Source organism: Equus caballus, chromosome 22 (genome assembly GCF_041296265.1).
Source record: "Equus caballus isolate H_3958 breed thoroughbred chromosome 22, TB-T2T, whole genome shotgun sequence".
NCBI classification, from domain to species: Eukaryota; Metazoa; Chordata; class Mammalia; order Perissodactyla; family Equidae; genus Equus; species Equus caballus.
The window spans coordinates 21,970,142-21,982,169 of NC_091705.1; the positions used below are offsets into that span (position 1 = coordinate 21,970,142).

General features: G+C 40.6%; 1 long non-coding RNA gene across 1 annotated transcript; it reads left to right on the plus strand.

Moving 5' to 3' along the window:
* The first annotated feature begins 636 nt into the window (after positions 1–636).
* On the plus strand, positions 637–3,014 carry LOC138920210 (uncharacterized). Its single transcript, XR_011431021.1, has 2 exons — positions 637–1,023; positions 1,682–3,014. It is a non-coding gene; the product is annotated as an uncharacterized lncRNA (long non-coding RNA).
* The last annotated feature ends 9,014 nt before the right edge of the window (positions 3,015–12,028 follow it).

The window sequence follows — 12,028 nt, forward strand, 5'->3', positions numbered from 1 at the left end:
ATGGACTGGAAGGAGAAGCAGAAAGCCAAAATGTTTCCATTTGCCCTGATGGCATGATTGTACATATATTATTCTCTTGCATTTTCATATGATCTCTGAGAGAGCTGGGAACATCCCCCTTGTCCCTGTCACCTTGAGCTATCCTGGAGATTTTCAGGAGACTGGAGACTGGGGAAAGGACTGCAAAGAGAGTGTCTTATGGGGAAAACTTTCACAGGTGGGCAGTGAAACATCGGAGATTCCAAGACTTTAGCATCATGATCAATCTGAGCTGGAAAAGCTCTTGATACCACCTAGTCCAACTCATCCTCCTCAACCCTAGTTTACACATGGGGAAGCTGTATTTTGGAGAAATAGGTGTCATGATCAAGATTTTAAAAACGCAACTCTAAAGCCACCATCCCAGGTGTGAAAAAAACATTACATTTTAAATTTTTTCCATAATTTAACATAAGTTCTACTTTAAGCACCCTTTCCATGGACTTAATCTTGGTCAATTCAAGATCTCCTCAATCAAATCAGTGTCATCCCCCCACCCCCACCCTCTCCATCCCCAGTGGTGTCTAAGATGTCTTTGTGACATCAGTCCATGCAGGCAGCTGCTGAAAGGTCCATCACCTTCTACTGCCCTTGACTACAGATCCATACAGGTGCCCCTAGCATCATCATCTTCCTCATCTCAGGGATTCCCGGCATCCACTCACTTTCAGCTCTGCTCACAATCCTCTCAAGCGCATGGGAAAATCTGGCTACCTGGGACCTCTGGAAAGGCTGCAAGGTGATCTCAGGTCCTCTCCACTTAGTAAGAGCACCCATACCATTCTGCTCTTCTGTTGCCAGGCCAGGCTGTAGACAGGAACTCCACAAGCCACGTCACCAGGAACAAAGGCAGAAGTCCTCCTGACTCTCCAATGCAAATTGGACCTGAGGTTTGAGGACCCTTCTCAGGACCCCACCAGTGTTGGTTCCCTCCAGTTCCCCTCTCTCTCCCACATATCCCAAAGTGTTGTCTACTCTCAAAAGGTAACTGGAGTGTGGGGGAGGGAGGTGGAAACGGAGGGGCTGCCTCTACAGGAGCCTGTGTTTTCCCAAACTTTTGCGTCTTTCATCCGGCTCTCAGCTTGTGAAACTCAAAGGTGCATTTATCCCCCATTTCTGCAATGGCAGTCTCCCTTGAGACAGACGCATTACATTTAACTGCTGCCTAATTTGGTCACAAGAAAACACAACACTGAGAGGAAGGCAGCTGTGAAAACTGGACAGCAGAGTCCTGCAGTGACACCAACAGGCACGTTATACAGCTACATGTCAGAAGTACATACACTAAAATCCAGCACATCCCAACCCTAGGAACACACTCAAAATCATTGAATTGTGCACTTTACATGGGTGACTTTTATGCTAGGTGAATTATATCTCAATAAAACTATAAAAGAAAAAAGATGAAGTTACAACAACATGTGGATATTGTATAAAGTTATTTAGGTTTATTTTCTTTTTTTTTTTAAATAAACACCAATTTGACTTTGGGGGAAAAAATGTAACACATCCAACCATACAAAACATCAATTCCCTATGTACCTTATTCCTACAAATTTTTTAAATTCTCCGTTATTAATGGGCAGGAAGAGAGAAAATAATGAGTCTCCTGAAAACCATTGGACTTTCATTTTTTTCCCAGATTCCCTGATGGAACCGATCTCAGGATCCTGGGAAGAAGCAGGAAAGTCATGTAGAGGGCAAGTTCAGACAGTGGGATATATTACCTGGTTCTCAGACCTGAAGCTCTGCATCTTCCGTTTCTATGATGCTGTAGTAAAGGTAATATTAGACTCGCCACATAGAAGGTTTCTTACCAAATCCACTGTCTGTGCACAGAGGCAGGCAGCTAGTGGAATTTTTTTGGCCTGAAGCCGCCTGCCGACTTCCTTTCAAATCTGATTGGCCAGAATCTCAACACGTGTCCCAGCCTCAACCAATCACTCAATCAATCACTGGCCAGGGGGTGAGGCTGCTTATAAATTATTGTGGACCAATGAAGATCCATCCCCTGGGACTGGGGAAGGGCCTAGGTACTGCCGAAACTCATTGCCGGTGGAATTAGGGAGTTCTGTTAGCAAGGCCGGAAGGGGATACGGCTGCGGAGCATACACAAACAAGGGCGGTTCCACAGAGTGGGTGGTGAAAGAGTGAGCAGTGGAAAATTGCACCCTGGGAAGATGCAGCACTCCAGAAGTGTTGGACCTGGGGGCAGGCTGCCAAGTGCATGCCAGAGAAAATTTGGCTCCAAGAACCACAGCTCTTATACTACAGCCCAATGGCGGGGTGAGAAGCCAAGGAAAATATCTACTATTCCCTCTCTCCAACCTTGGTGGGGGAAGTACTCAGACTGGATTTAATCGGAATTAGAAAAAAACTGTAAGTGACGTATTTACTCATTATAAAGAAGAAAAAAGAGTAACGACAGTGTTAATGCCTGGCAGACACCATCTTAACCAAGCAATCAAAGTGAACATCACCAGCGATGAGACAAATTGAAATCGTGTGCTTCCTGATTGCATGCAATGAGAAGAACACAGCATCACTTCTGGACATTTCTGCCAAAGATGCAGAGCCTGACTCTGATCATCAGGAAGTATCAGAAAAATTCAAAATGATAGACATTCTACAAAAGAACTGCCTGTGTTTTCAAACATGTCAGGATCATAAAGTAAAACAAAGAGGAATTGTTCCATATTAAAGGAAACTAACAAGACATGACAATTAAATGAAGCCAGAACCTTTTTGTATAAAAGACATTTTGGGAACAATTTTAAAAACTTCGATGCCATCCGAAGATGAGATAATAATAATGTGTCAATGTTAATTTCTTTATTTGAATGGTATCATGGTCATGTAGGAGACTGTACTTATTTGGAGGAAATGTACACAAATATTTAGGTTAATAAGGGAACATGTCAGCAATTTATTCACAGATGTTTCTGAAAAAAATATATTTGTCCTCTACTTGCAGATTTTAAGGTTGAAATTATTTCCAATTTTCCAAAAGTTTGGTGACATTCTGGTGTCATGGAGAAATTCATATCTGTTGCAAAAAGAATAACCAGCTAGCGTGTGCTGAAAGCTTACTGAGTGCTAGACTATTCTGAGTACTTTACATGAACGAACTCACAACAACCAGATAAGGTATGGCCTATAATCATCCACATTTCAGAAATGAGGAAACTAAGGCACACAGCCGGTAAGTGGCTGGCTGAGTTTGAACCCAAGCAGTCTGCCTCAAGCTCCCCAACACTTAACCACCACAAGATGTCCTTTGATGCTCTTGTCCAGCCCAGTGACCTTAAGTACCATTGATAGCCCAAGGACTCCCAAATTTATTTCTGCAGCTGGGGACTCTTTCTGGAATATTATCTCTACCTGCCTACTCAGTAATTCCACTTGGATGCCCAATAACATTTCAAAAGCGACATTTCAAAAAATGACCTTCTCATCCTCCCAAACCTCCTCCACCCACACACTGCCCCATTTCAGTTGATGGGAGCTCCATTCCTCCAGGAGTCTGAGACAAAAATCTAGGAGGCATCCTTGTCTCCTCTCCTCTCTTGTCTCACATCCTTTCTATCAGGAAATTGTGTAAACTTGACCTCAAAAGGTCTCCAGAATCCGACCGCTTGTCTCCATCTCCACGGCCTGGATTCACCCACCGTCCTCTTTCTCTAGTTGCTGCAATTAGCTCCTCACTGGTCTCCTGCTTCTGCCCTTGCCTCTCTCATCCTTCTCAATACGGCCAGCAGGGGATCCTTTAAAAACGAGAGTCACATCCTGGCCCTCTTCTACTTCAAACCTTGCAATAGCTGCTCACATCACTGAGTAACAGCCAGAGTCCTTTCCTCAGTCCCATGGTCCCTCACCACCAACACGCCTCACCCCTGCTTCCTCGCTCTATGCTTTCTCCATAGGACTTACCACTTTCTGACATACTGCATCATTTACTTATTTGCTTTATTCGTTATTTATTCTGTATTGCTGTCTTCCTCCCACCCCTTGGAATGTAACTCCAAAGGGCAGCGAGTTGTGTCTGTCCTCTTCACTGATGTCTCCTAAGCACCAAGAACAGTACCTGGTACATAGTGGGTACTCAATAGTTGTTGAGTGAATGAATGACTGCACTATACAATCTCTCGTGCTGAATAGGTGAGAGAAGAAATGAAGAGAAGGATAAATGGAGGGCAGGAGGCAGAAAGGGAGGAAAAGAAAGGGGCATCCTATGGTCTAGGGCTGCAGAAAATATTCCCTGATCCTGCCAGCTCCAAAAGCTTATCCCGTGATCTGTGACTAGAAGTTTCTAGGAGACCACAATATTTAGGCAAATCATTCTTTTGGAAAAGCAGCCATGAGTACTAAGCAATGAAGAGGATTTGTGAGGTAGTTCTGAGCTCAGATGCAGGGCTCATCAATGTCTGCCATTCCTCTGGCTACTCAAAGACACATTCTCTGATGTGGGACATTGTCACCTGCCATCACCAGGTTCTGGGAGGGAAGACAGGGAAAAAGTAGCTCTTTACTTCATCTTCTCTGAGGGGTAGGGCTGAAATCCTTCATATCTCCTCTCTGGACCCAGACACTCTCCTGTCCCTGCCCCTTCCTTCTTAGAGTAGATCTGGTTATCAGAGCATGACTCCCTAAGCCCTATGACAGGCCACATCCAGCCCACCCATGCCAATGCCTCTGGTCATCTCCGCTGGTGACACTACTCACAGGACCCTCCTGAGAGTAGGATAAGGGACAGAACAGGAGTACCAGGGAACTGAATCCAGAGGCCCCTCACGTTGCAGACTAAGAGAAGAGTGAGAGAGAGTGTGTCTACTCAAAAGACCACAACGTTCCCCGACCTCTGTCCAGGTGAAGTTCACCCAACCCCCTTGAAAAGACTCCCTTTGTGTTCCTGTTCTTGTAGCCAGTTTGTTGGACGTACTGGACTCCGAAAGGTTCAAGGTGAAAGTTGCTTCGTTCTTCCTCACACCGCCTTTCAAATAAGCTTAAATCATCCCTCCTTCTAGGTAATAATGGTACCTGTTATTCAGGTAATAGAAATTGCAATCTCTCTTTCAGTAGGTTCCTCTCCCCTGGGGGGACCAACCTCAGGTTGGGAAACCTGTGTGGGGCTGAGTGGTGGATGGGCTTCTTGGCCATTTCCCACCTTGGTTTTCCATTCATTCTCCCGCCCACTGCTGCCTCTGGCTTCCCCATGATTGAGAAAGATGAAGGGAAGAGAACGAGGGAGTTCTCTACCCACTTTCATTTCTTTCTTCCCCCTTCAGTGAGACCTTAGTAACCAACTGGTGGTAGAGAAGTCCAAATATAGTTCTTACAAGCGACACTTTTGTGAGTTCTTGGGCATGTCCCCCAGGGAACTCCAAGCTGCTTTCTGAGCAGGTAGCCAGCCCCTCACTCTACATTGTCTGGGTGTGAAACACTGAAAATTCCAGGATACACATGTCAAGCTTGCTGAGGGTCCTCTTAAAGCCCTCAGTCAGCCTGAGGTGGGGTTAAGCTCTCTTCTCTCCCCCAAGCATGTCTGTAATCCATGCTCTAAAGAAATCCCATTCTAATGTCTCTCATGATTAATAGCCCAGCCTCCCCTTATATACTGTCAGGGTAGGCATCGGGGTATCACCAGCAGAGGTAGTCTTTGGCCATCCCTTTTGCTAATCCTGTGTAGATGGGCCGGCTCCTCCATTTGCAGAGATGCCTGACATCACTTTTTCTCAGCTTTGGGGCCTCAGTGATAGAGTCTCATGAGCTTCCTGTTGTAAAACTGCATTTAGTATTGATGCTGTGCCAGGCACTTTGTTATGTCATTTTATCCTCATAAGGGGACATAGAGGCAGAGGATATGAAGATATTTTTCCAGAGGAGATTTACAGATGGCCAACAAGCACATGAAAAAATGTTCAACATCACTAATTATTAGGGAAATGTAAATCAAAACTACAATCAGATATCACCTCACATCCATCAGAATGACTATAATTAACAGGACAAGAAATGACAAGTGTTGGAAAAGATGTGGAGAAAAGGAAACCCTCATACACTGCTGGTGGGAATGCAAACTGCTTCAGCCATTATGGAAAACAGTGGGGAGATTTCTCAAAAAATTAAAAACAGAACCATCATATGATCCAGGCATTCCACTTCTGTGTATTTATCCAAAGAACATAAAGTCAACAATTCAAAAAGATATATGCACCCCTATGTTCATTGCAGCATTATTCACAATAGCCAAGATGTGGAAGCAACCCAAATGCCCATCAACAGACGAATGTATAAGGAAGATCCAGTGTGTGTGTGTGTATATATATATATATATACACACACACACACAATGGAATACTACTCATCCATAAAAAAGACAAAATTGTCCCATCTGCAACAACATGGATGGACCTTGAGGATATTATGCTGAGTGAAATAAGTCAGACAGGGAAAGACAAATATCATATGATTTCACTAATATGTGGAGGCTAAACCAACACATAGATAAGGAGAATAGATTGGTGGTTTCTAGAAGAGAAGGGTGTGGGAGGAGGGCAAAAGAGGTAAAGGGGCACATATGTATGGTGATGGATAAAAATTGGACTGCTGGTGGTGAACACAATACTGTCTATACAGAAACTGAAATATAGTGATATACACCTGAACTTTACACAATGTTGTAAGCCAATATGACCCCAACAAAGCAATAAAAAGATATATTTGTACATAGATGGAGGTTCTGAAGAGAAACAGATTATGACTTAGCACCACACACATGGAGTTTAGCTGGATTTTATTTATAATTATATACAGTATAGATAATAAATCTGCATAGGCACATGTGTTCAATAAGTATGAATATTAGCATACAAAAAAAAGCTTTCTGATGAGAAGGGGTGATGCCAGTAAGATAGTGAAATAGGAAACCTCAGACCATCCTTCTCACAAAGATACAGATCTGACAAGAATACAGGGACTGATTGCCTTTGTGAGAAATCCAGAAACCAGTTAAGAGGTTCCTGTACCTCAGGCGAGCTATAAGCCAACCACTGAAGCAGGAGAGGAATATTCCTGACGTTCATGCATCACAACCCCTCCTCCTGGCATAGGGCAGCGTTATTGGGAGGAAACCCTGAACTCCCAACCTTTCCCTGGAGAGGGAGAGGAGTGGAGCGAATCAACATTCTGACTTTTCTGGGTGCTGCCAGAGGGGCTGGTTTCTGTCTTGCCTAAATACTGACAAGAATGGGACGCAAAGCTGGGGGCTGTTGAGAACAAGAGCAATCAACACGGCTTGGTCTAGCACCAGAGTTTGCGGGACCACAGATATACATTAGGTGGCGCTCCAGCACTGTGGCTTACTACAACAGGAGCGAGGCTGCAGTACTGCAGACAGACGCAGGGGGAGCTCCTGGGTAGAAACGCAAAAACCTCTTCGTTTAGGAGATAAGTACAAACCCAGAGAGGACACATCCCCAGAAAAGGCTTGGGACGTCTCCGAAGCTCCAGAAGCACCAGACTACAAAGACGGAGAGGTAGCTGAGTTTTCAAATTCCAAAGTGCCATGGAAGACAAGACATGCAAGGAAACCAGGAAACATGGCCTATTCAAACAAATAAATCTTCAGACATTGACCCTAAAGAAACATAGATATATGAATTATCACACAAAGAATTCAAAATAACCATCATAAAGATGCTCAATGAATTCAAAGAGCACAAATAGACAACAAAATGAAGTCAGGAAAATGATGAATGAAGTGAGAATAACAACAAAGAGAGAGAAACTATAAAGAGGAAATGAACAGAAATTGTAGAACTGAAGAATATGGTAACTGAATTGAAAAGTTCTCTAGAAGGACTCCACAGCCAATTTGACCAGGCAGAATAAAGAATCCGTGAACACAAAGACAAGACTTTTGAAATTACCAAGACAGGGGAGCAAAAAGAAAAAAGAGTTAAGAAAAGTGAAAAGAGCCTAAGGGACTTACGAGACACCATCAAGAGGAACAACATACAGATTATGTGAGTCTCAGAATAAGAAAGAGAGAAAGGGGCAGAGAGCATATATGAAGAATTCGTGGCCCAAAACTTCCCTAATCTGAGGAGAAAAATGGACATACAAATTCAAGAATCTCAAGAGACTCCAACTAGGATAAATCTAAAAAGACCTGTACTGAGACATCATGATTAAACTGTCAAAAGTCACACAAAAACAGAGAATCTTGAAAGCAGCAAGAGAAAAAGCAACTCGTTATGTACAAGGAGATCTGTTAGAGGATCAGCTAATTTCTCAGCAGAAAATTTGCAGGCTAGAAGGGAGTAGAATGACATATTCAAAGAGCTGGGGGAAAAAACCTACCAACCAAGACTATACCCAGCAAAACTGTCCTTCAAAAATGAAGGCAAAATTAAGACTTTCGCAGATAAATGAGAACTGAGGTAGTTCATCACCGTTAGACCTGCTCTACAAGAAATGCTGAAGAAAATCCTTCAGGTTGAAGCAAAAGGATGATAAACAGTGACATAACTCCCTGATAAAGGTAAAATATACAGGCAAATAGAGTCTTGTAGTGTGTAAGTCACTTTTAAATCTGGTGTAGAATTTTTAAAAGAAAAGCATAAAATAAATATAAATCTACATGTTAATAGTATGCAATATAAAAAGAGGTAATGCGAGTCATCAATAACATAAAATGGGGGGTCAGAGATGTAAAGAACTCGAGTTTTTATATGCAATTGTTAAATTAAAATTAAAACAAATTAAATTAAAAGTTCAGTTGTTGTCAGTTTAAAATAGATTATTTTAACTTTGAGATCTTTTGTGTAGTTGCAATGGTAACTGCAAAGAAAATGTATATAAAATATACCCAAAGGGAAATGAGAAGAGAATCAAAATGTATAACTTCAAAAATCAGCAAAAGCACAAAAGAAGGCAGCATGGGAAGGAAAGATAAGTCCAAAAAGCTACAAGACATACAGAAAAAAATTTTAATAGTAGTAGTAAGTCCCTCCATATCAGTAATTACTTTAAATGTAAATGGATATAACACCCCAATTAAAAGATATAGATTGGCCAAATGGATTAAAAAATAAGATCCAACTATATGCTGTCTACAAGAGCCTCACTTTAGATCTAAGGACATACATAGGCTAAAAGTGAAAGGATGGAAAAAGATATTCCACACAAATGGGAACCTAAAGAGAGTAGAGGTGGCCATAATTAGACAAAATAGACTTTAAGACAAAAAATGTCACAAGAGACAAAGAAGGATGTTATGTAGTGATGAAAGGGTCAATACACTAGGGAGATATAACAATTATAAATACATATGCACCTAACATTTGAGATCCCAAATATATGAAGCAAACATTGAAGAACTGGAGGGATAAATAGACAGAAACATAGTAATCATAGGAGCCTTCAATACCCCACTTTCAGTTAGGGATAGAACAACCAGACAGAAGATCAGAGGACTTGATCAACACTGTAGACCTGTTGGACCTAAGAAACATATACAGAACCCTCCACCCAACAGCAGTCTAACACACAATCTTCTCAATCACACATGGAACATTCTCCAAGTCAGACCCCATCTTAGGCCACAAATGAATCTTAACAAATTTAAGAAGATTAAAATCATACAAAGTATCTTCTCTGACCAAAGCAAGATGAAACTAGAAATTAACAGCAGAAAGAAAACAGGAAAATCCACAAATATGTGGAAATTAACTCATCCTTAAACAAACGATGGGTCAAAGAAGAAATGACAGGAGAATTTGAAAATATGTGGAGACAAATGAAAACAAAAACACAACATACCAAACTTATGGGATGCAGCAAAAGCAATACTAACTGGTAAGATTATATGGTCAACACTTACATTAAAAAAAAAAAAAGAAAGATCTCAAATCAACAACCTAGCTTTGTACTTCAAGGTACTAGAAAAGAAGAACAAACCCAACCCCAAATTAGCAGATGGAAGGAAATAACAAAGATTAGAGCAAAGATAAATGCAATAGAGAATAGAAAACCAATACAAAAAATCAACAAGACTAAGACTTAATTTTTTGAAAAGATCAACAAAATCAACATCTGCTTAGCTAGATTAACTAAGAAAAAAGATAAAAGGCTCAAATAACTAAAATTAGAAATGAAAGGGAACGTTATAACTAATGTTACAGAAATAGAAATGATTATGAAAGACTACTATGAACAATTATACACCAACAAATTGGATAACCTAGAAGAAATGGATAAATTCATAAAAACATACAGCATACCAAGACTGAATCATGAAGAAATAAAACATCCGAACCAACCAATAATAAGTAAGGAGACTGAAGCAGTAATCAAAAACCTCCCAAGAAAGAAAAGCCCAGAAACACGTGTCATCATTGGAGAATTCTACCAAACATTTAAAGAAGAATTACCACCAACCCTACCTCCAAAAAATTGAAGAGGAGGGAACACTTCCGAACTCATTCTATGAGGCCAGCATTACTCTGATACCAAACCAGGAAAAGACACCAGAAAAGAACTACAGACCAATATCCCTGATGGATATTGATGCAAAACTCCTTAACAAAATACCAGCAAACCAGATTCAACAGCATACTAAAAGGATTATACATCATGACCAAGTTGGATTTAAACCTGGAATGCAAAGATGGTTCAACATACGAAAATCAGTCAAAGTAATACACCACATTAACAAAATGAAGGGCAAAAACCACATGATCATTTCATTAGAGGCAGACAAAGCACTTGGCAAAATTCAAATTCCTTTCATTATAAAACACTCAAAAAACTAGGACTAGAAGGAAACTCCTTCAACATAGTAAAAGCCATATATGAAAAGCCAACAACTAATGTCATACTCAATGGTGAAAGACTGACAGCTTTTCCTCTAAGATCAGGAACAAAGCAAGGATGCCCACTCAAGCCACTACTGTTTAACACAATACTGGAAAATCAGTTAGACAAGATAAGGACATAAAAGGTATCCGTATTGGAAAAGAAGTGAAATTATCTCTATTCTCAGATGTCTTGATCTTGTATGTAGAAAGCCCTGAAGATTACACACACACACGCATGCACACAGTTTACAACTAATAAATTAGTTCAGCAAAGTTGCAGGATACAAAATCAACACATGATAATCAGTTGCATTTCTATAAACTAACAATGACCAGACAAAAACAGAAATTTTTTTTAAATCCTGTTTACTATACCATCACAAAGAATAAAATACTTAGGAATAAACTTAAGCAAGGAGGTGAAAGACTTCTACAGTGAAAACTACAGAACATTGCTAAAAGAAATCAAAGAAGATACAAATAAATGGAAAGACATTCCATGCTCATGTGTTGAAAGACTTTGTATTGTTTAATGTCCATATTACCCAAAGCAATCTGCAGATTCGGTGCAATTCCTATCAAAATCTCAATGGCATTTTTGAAGAAATAGAAAAAAAAATCTTAAAATTGATATGGAATCCCCAGGGACCCTGAATAACCAAAACAATCTTGAAAAAGAGCAAAGTTGGAGACCTCACACTTCCTGATCTCAGAACATACCACAAAGAAATCAAGACGGTGTGGTACTGGCATAAAGACAGATATATAGACCAATGTAACAGAATAGGAAGCCCAGAAATAGACCCTTCCATATATAGTGTCTTTTGACAACAGTGCCAAGACCACTCAATGGGGAAAGGACAGTCTCTGGAACCAATGATGTTGGGGAAACTGGATACGCACATACAAAAGAATAAGTTGGACCCTTACCTTATACCACATACAAAAATTAACTAAAAATGGATTAAAGGCCTAAACTATAAAACTCCTAGAAGAAAACATATGGGAAATGCTTCATGACATTTAATTTAGCAATGATTTTTTTGGATAAACACCAAAAGCCAAAGCAACAAAAGCAGAAACAGACAAATGGGACTATATCAAAACTTAAAACTTCTGCACATCAAGAA